General features: G+C 61.8%; 1 long non-coding RNA gene across 1 annotated transcript; it reads right to left on the bottom strand.

Moving 5' to 3' along the window:
* Positions 1–2,979: 2,979 nt before the first annotated feature.
* On the bottom strand, positions 2,980–4,411 carry LOC144217728 (uncharacterized). Its single transcript, XR_013330940.1, has 2 exons — positions 3,968–4,411; positions 2,980–3,827 (listed from the first exon to the last, which is right to left on the bottom strand). It is a non-coding gene; the product is annotated as an uncharacterized LOC144217728 (long non-coding RNA).
* Between the last annotated feature and the right edge of the window lie 958 nt (positions 4,412–5,369).

Below are 5,369 nucleotides of genomic sequence, written 5' to 3'. Positions count from 1 at the left end.
CGCAGGAGGCCTGGCTGAGGACTGAGCCCCCCTCCCGCCTCCACCCTCCCCGTACCCCACCTGCCCTCCCTGGACCTGTAGTGATGTAGGGGACCTGGGCCCCCTTCCCTCACGTGGCCTCCCCTCACGCCGGCGCCCCTACCTTCCCCGCCCTGGGGGAACGCTGCTCACACTCACTCCTCTTCTTTCTGTGTCTCTGTCTGTCTGTCTGTCATCCCATCCGGCCCGCAGTGGATGTACATCATTCCCGTCGTCCTGTTCCTCNGAGGCAGTGGCCGCTGAGGGCCTGTCACGCCCTGGTCCTCTGTCATCCAGGCAACTCCCTTCTTGCCCAGAGTGCCCGTGTCCTTGGTCGTCCTGGGAAGGGTTTGCTACCAGCTGCTCCCGTCTCCGTCCCAGGAGCCTGGGAGGACGCCCCCTCCCCAGGGGTCCTTTCCCTCCGGTCCTTGCTGTTTCTCTGGGCGGGGGGCCGCATTCTGGTGCGCTCCCCCTTCCCCTGCGGCCCCTCTGCAGCCCCTACGGCTTCCCCGCGCCCACAGCATGCAGCTCGAGCTCCTGGGCCACCTGTGGCCTTGTGTTTGTCCCCCTCGCTCCCCCCGCGCCTCACAGTTTGGGAACACGCCGAGTTCTCTCCAGCCTCTGTGCCTTTGTCCGTCGTCTCCTCGTCCTGCCTGTCCCCGGCTGGGCTAGGTGGTCCCCTGACTCTGACGCTGGATCGGGCCACGCGCTTCCCACCCGTCTGCCCTTGAGGGGCCCCTATACAGGGGCCTCTATACAGGGGCGGGCCGGCCAGGGCACCCCGCAGGCTCCGTTCCTCCCAGCAGCCGCGCCTTGGGACGCTGCCCCTGCCCCGGCCTCTATCTGCCCCTGGCCCTGCGCAGTTGAGGCTGCCGTCAGGATGCCAGGCCTTCCGTAGGCTTCGGGCCGTGTCGAAATTAGGTTTAAAGTGAGAACAAAACTAATGTTTAGTGGAGTCGAGGGCCGGATGATGTAAATAGACCCCGTTCCCCTGTCCGGAATGTCTTCCCTGGGTCTGGGCACTGGGCGGCGACTGCCTGGCCTTTGCTATTTATCACCCCCACCACTCCCTCTTTGTCTATTTAAAACCATTAAAAAATATATTGAAATACCTCAGTGTTTTGAAAAGTTACAACTTCTCAGCAGCCAGATGCAACCGTTGATTTGGTTCCAAGGAAATCCGGGTGCCCAAGCTTTCCTGAACTTCCGCCGTTCGCGGCAGGTCGTCATTCAGAAGCACACAGAGGGCCGGCGGGTCGCTGTGATGGCTGTGGAAGGCCCCCGGGGTCGTGTGGCTGTTTATTAAACTGTCCCCATGTTCAGCATGTAGCTTCCTGCTCGATGTGCTGGACACCTAGCAGGACAGACAGTGTTGTCCGGGCTCTCTGGGGAGTTTGAATCCCTGGGACGCGGGACTGAAGGTAGAATTACTACGGCAGATCGGAGGTGCTTTTGTGAAAAGGTAATTTTTGTGAATTTTTACGAAATTTTATTAAAAGGTAATCATGATAGAGCACAGAACTCAAAAAGATACCATAGGGTCCAAAGCAAGGGCCTTCCGCCCACCCCGGCCTGGTACTTGCTCCCCTTCCTGGGGGCCGCCTGCGTTTTCCGTCTCCTGGGCCTGCTTCGGAGCTGCGCTGTGTCACCAAGCAAATGCGGAGCTAAATCGTTTTTACAAAAAGTGTGTTGCTCTAGTTTTTTCCACCCCTTCTAAATTGGGGAGGTTTGCGTGTCGGACAGAATGCACCCTCATTCTGTGACGGGGCCGGCCTGGGATTGATTTCGTCGGCCCCTCGTGGATGGAGCCGTGGGGGTTCAGGCAGCGCCCCACACACGCCAGCCTCATTTTGCGCAGGCGCACGAGTCCGCAGGACACGCTGCCGGGCCGGGGCCTGCGGGGGGCGGTCTCAGCCGCCGCCTCCCAGCCATGCTGGAGCTCTTCTTGCTGAAGGTCCTCGAAGCCACCTCCAGTTCAGACACCCCTCGTGGGCTCCAGGCCCAGAGGATCCTCCCAGGGACCTCTGAGAGTCTGCCCCGTCGGAGCTCCTCCAGGAATCCTTACCCCAGGATGCAGGGCCACCACCCACCTGGCCTTGCAGGCCAGAGCGCTGCTGTGCCCTACTCTGCTCTTCGTGCCTCACCCCTTCTCCTCTGTCCCCAGGGTCCCAGCCCTGACTTCCTCCTCCCTGCCGGGCCCATACAGCCCAGCCCCCTCCCTGGCCTCACCAGGGGATTTCTTAACCAACTGAGCCCCCCGGGCGCCCCATCATGAGGGGCTTTCTGACACCAGAGCTGCCCTCGCTTCTCCCCCGCTCCCAGCCTTGCCGTGGCTCCCCAGGACAAAGCCCCAGCCCCTCTGCCTGGCCTCGGAGGCCCGTTAGTTTTTGTTCTGTTCCTCCTCTTCAGCCTCATTGATGAGCACCCCCTCAGATACCACCTGGCCAGCCCGGAGGCACCCTCTACGCCCTCCCAGCCTCAACCCCCATTCTGTCATCCCCTCTCCCTCTGTCCCTGTGGAGCCCACTCGGTCCTCTGGCCTCCTGTCCCCTGGTCGGAGGTGGGAGTGCGCCTGCAAGGGAGATGCTCAACGAAGGGGTCGCCTCTCTCCACTTTCCTGTCTCGCCTTTTGGAGGCTCTTCTTTGCCCCATAAATGTTCGTGTAGGAAACCCCTTTCCCACCCCGGGGTTTCACATTGTCATTTAGGTATACTTAGGACAGAGTTGTAGGACAGGCACTCTTAAAATCTGTAAGGCTGGGGCGCCTGGGGGCTCAGTCAGTGAAGCGGTCATGATCTGGCCGTCTGTGGGTTCGAGCCCTGCGTCGGGCTCTGTGCTGACAGCTCAGAGCCTGCAGCCTGCTTCGGATTCTGTGTCTGCCTCTGTCTCTGCCCCTCCCCTGCTCATGCTCTGTCTCTTTCAAAAATGAAAACATTAAGAAAAAAAAATTCATAAGGCTAATAATTTTAGTGTTTTTTAAAGATCCTACTGTGTCAAATTACAGCGTAGCAGGGGCTTTGGGAAATAGTTCTGTAGCCTCCATTTAACCCAGCGGGGAGACTCCCAGTGAGGGTCAGGGGCCACTTCCAGGGGCCTCTCTAGCTGTCAGTCATTCTCCTTCGCTGCAACCCACCTTCCAGTTCAGCAGGACACAGTGGTGTCCTTACAGAGGAAAACTCCACTTGGCCCAGTTCCTAGAAACAGGCCCCCAGGCAACTTTCCTTTGTTTCCCCGCAGAGAGTCACGCTTGCATTTCCATGGCAACGCGGGGAGACCCCACCCGCAGAATGAAAACGGGAGTGTGGAGGTTTAAGCTGGCAAACCAAGGAGCTTGCTGGGGTTGATGTTTACATGGTGACCAAGAGTAAACATTTTCACATTTTTACAGATTTTTGCAGATTCTCCATCTCCCCTCACCCCTACCAATATCTCTCCTCCCACACACCCCTCCCCCAAGCATTCCAGTCCCTGCAGTTTGTTTGTTGTGTTTTTTCAGCCATTCCTGGTGTCTAATCCAGCTGGGTTGCAGTTCTGTCCTTTATCAGTAGGTGGCGATAAAAGGCTTCACACCGCCGGGGAATGCCTCCCAGGCCCCTAGGACACTCTGCTGGGTACGCTGGGGAAGACAGGCCCACGTGGCGCCTTTTCACGAAGTGAAGGGCCTTGCAGGGGGTGCTCTCGGCCCTTGGGAAGATCGGGGTCCCCACGAAGCCTCTGTCCCAGCAGATTCTGGTCTTCGGGAACACTGGTGCCTGTGTTCTCATGGGTGAAATGGGAGTCAGGTGAGGTCCGCCCACGCTCCGTGCCGCCTGAGGGAGAGAAGATGGTGGAGGACTGGGGAGGACCGAGCAGAGAGGAGGCAGCTGCCTGCCCACCACGCTCACCACGCCCACCAGGGCTCGGCACAGTGGAGCAGGGTGGCCCAGCCAGTCCCGGCCCCGCCACTCACTGGCTGCGTCTCCAGGCATCGCAATCCCCGTGTCTGAGGCAGCTCCTCATTTCCTCCTGCCTGGGCCAGGGGCAGGCGTCGTTCCACCCGGCAGGGTCCAGGGTCCAGGGTCCAGGACAGACAGACAGACAGAGAGAAAGGGGGTGTCACAAATGCCCTTCCACCTCGGGGGCCGCAGGCTGGGCAGCCCTCCTCCGGGCTGTCCAGCCTCTTGGCACAAACGCCGCACAGGTCCCGGGTGCGTGTCAGCTCAGGACCTCAGGAAGGAGACGGGAGAGGAGCTCAGAGCGCCTGCAGGGGCGGGGCGTGGAGGGGCCTCCCGGGAGACAAGGCTCAGAGGAAAGGAGGCGAGTGCGAGGGAAGAAGTCTGGGAGGAAGAGAGAGAGAGAGAGAGAGAGAGAGAGACTGAAGGGGTGGGGAGAGAAGGGATGGAAGCGAGCANTGGCGGGGAGGGGGACGGCTGGGGGAAGGAGGAGGAGGGAGATGAAGGGAGAGAGTCGGAAATGGGAGAGGACGGGCGGAGGCAGGAGACGGTCCGGGAGAGCAGGGGAGGGTGCGGAGCGGAGGAGCGAACGGGAGCGGGAAAGACAGAAGGGGTGAGGGGCACGGGGAGAGGCGGGAAGGACAGACAGAAGGAGGGCGGGCTGGGCGAGGGCCGGGAGGAGAAGGCCAAGGCGGAGCAGGGCAGGGGAGGAGAGCAGGCGGAGGGAGGGGGAGCGCGCACGGGAACTAGAGAGACGGAGAACAAGGGAGACTGCAGGGTGGAGAGCGGGCGGGCGGGACAGAACCGGGCGGAGGAGGAGAGAGGCAGAGAAAGGAGGGGTGTGAGGGAGGGGCGGGGAGTGCCAGGTGCGCGTGGAGCCGGGGCCGGGAAAAGAGGTGAGAGAGAAGGAAGCGGAAGAAAAAGGCCGGGAGGAGAGAGCACAAGCCGCACTGAGAAGAGTGAGGGGTGCGGGGAGCGGCTGGGGAGCGGGAGGAGGAGGGGAAGGGATGAGGGAGNGTGAAATGGGACACCCGAATCACGGGGCTGTCTGTTCGGAGGCGGGAGACGAGTGTCACCAGCTCGTGGGGGCGCCCGGCCAGGGGCCTCCCCGCTGCTGCAGGCGGCAGGGGGACCTGGGGGGAGACGCAGAGGCGGGAAGCAGNCGGAGACGCCTCTCCCTCCTCGGCGCCCGGCCGCCACTCCGCGGGCGCTCTGTGACCTAGGGAGACGAGGAAGTGACAGCGGGGAACACCGACAGTCCCGAGCCGACGGTGTGCGGAAGGAGCCGGGTGATGAAGGGGACCGAAGGAACGACAAGCCGGAGCCAGAGAAGAGGGAGGGGCGGCTGTGCGCCCCCCACCCCCGGAGAGCGGCGGGCTGGTGGGCCCGGGCCGTGACCTGACTGTCGTGAAATGGGAC

This window comes from Crocuta crocuta, unplaced genomic scaffold, assembly GCF_008692635.1.
Source record: "Crocuta crocuta isolate KB4526 unplaced genomic scaffold, BGI_CrCroc_1.0 scaffold334, whole genome shotgun sequence".
Lineage (NCBI taxonomy): Eukaryota > Metazoa > Chordata > Mammalia > Carnivora > Hyaenidae > Crocuta > Crocuta crocuta.
This window is presented reverse-complemented; position numbering and strand designations above follow the sequence as displayed.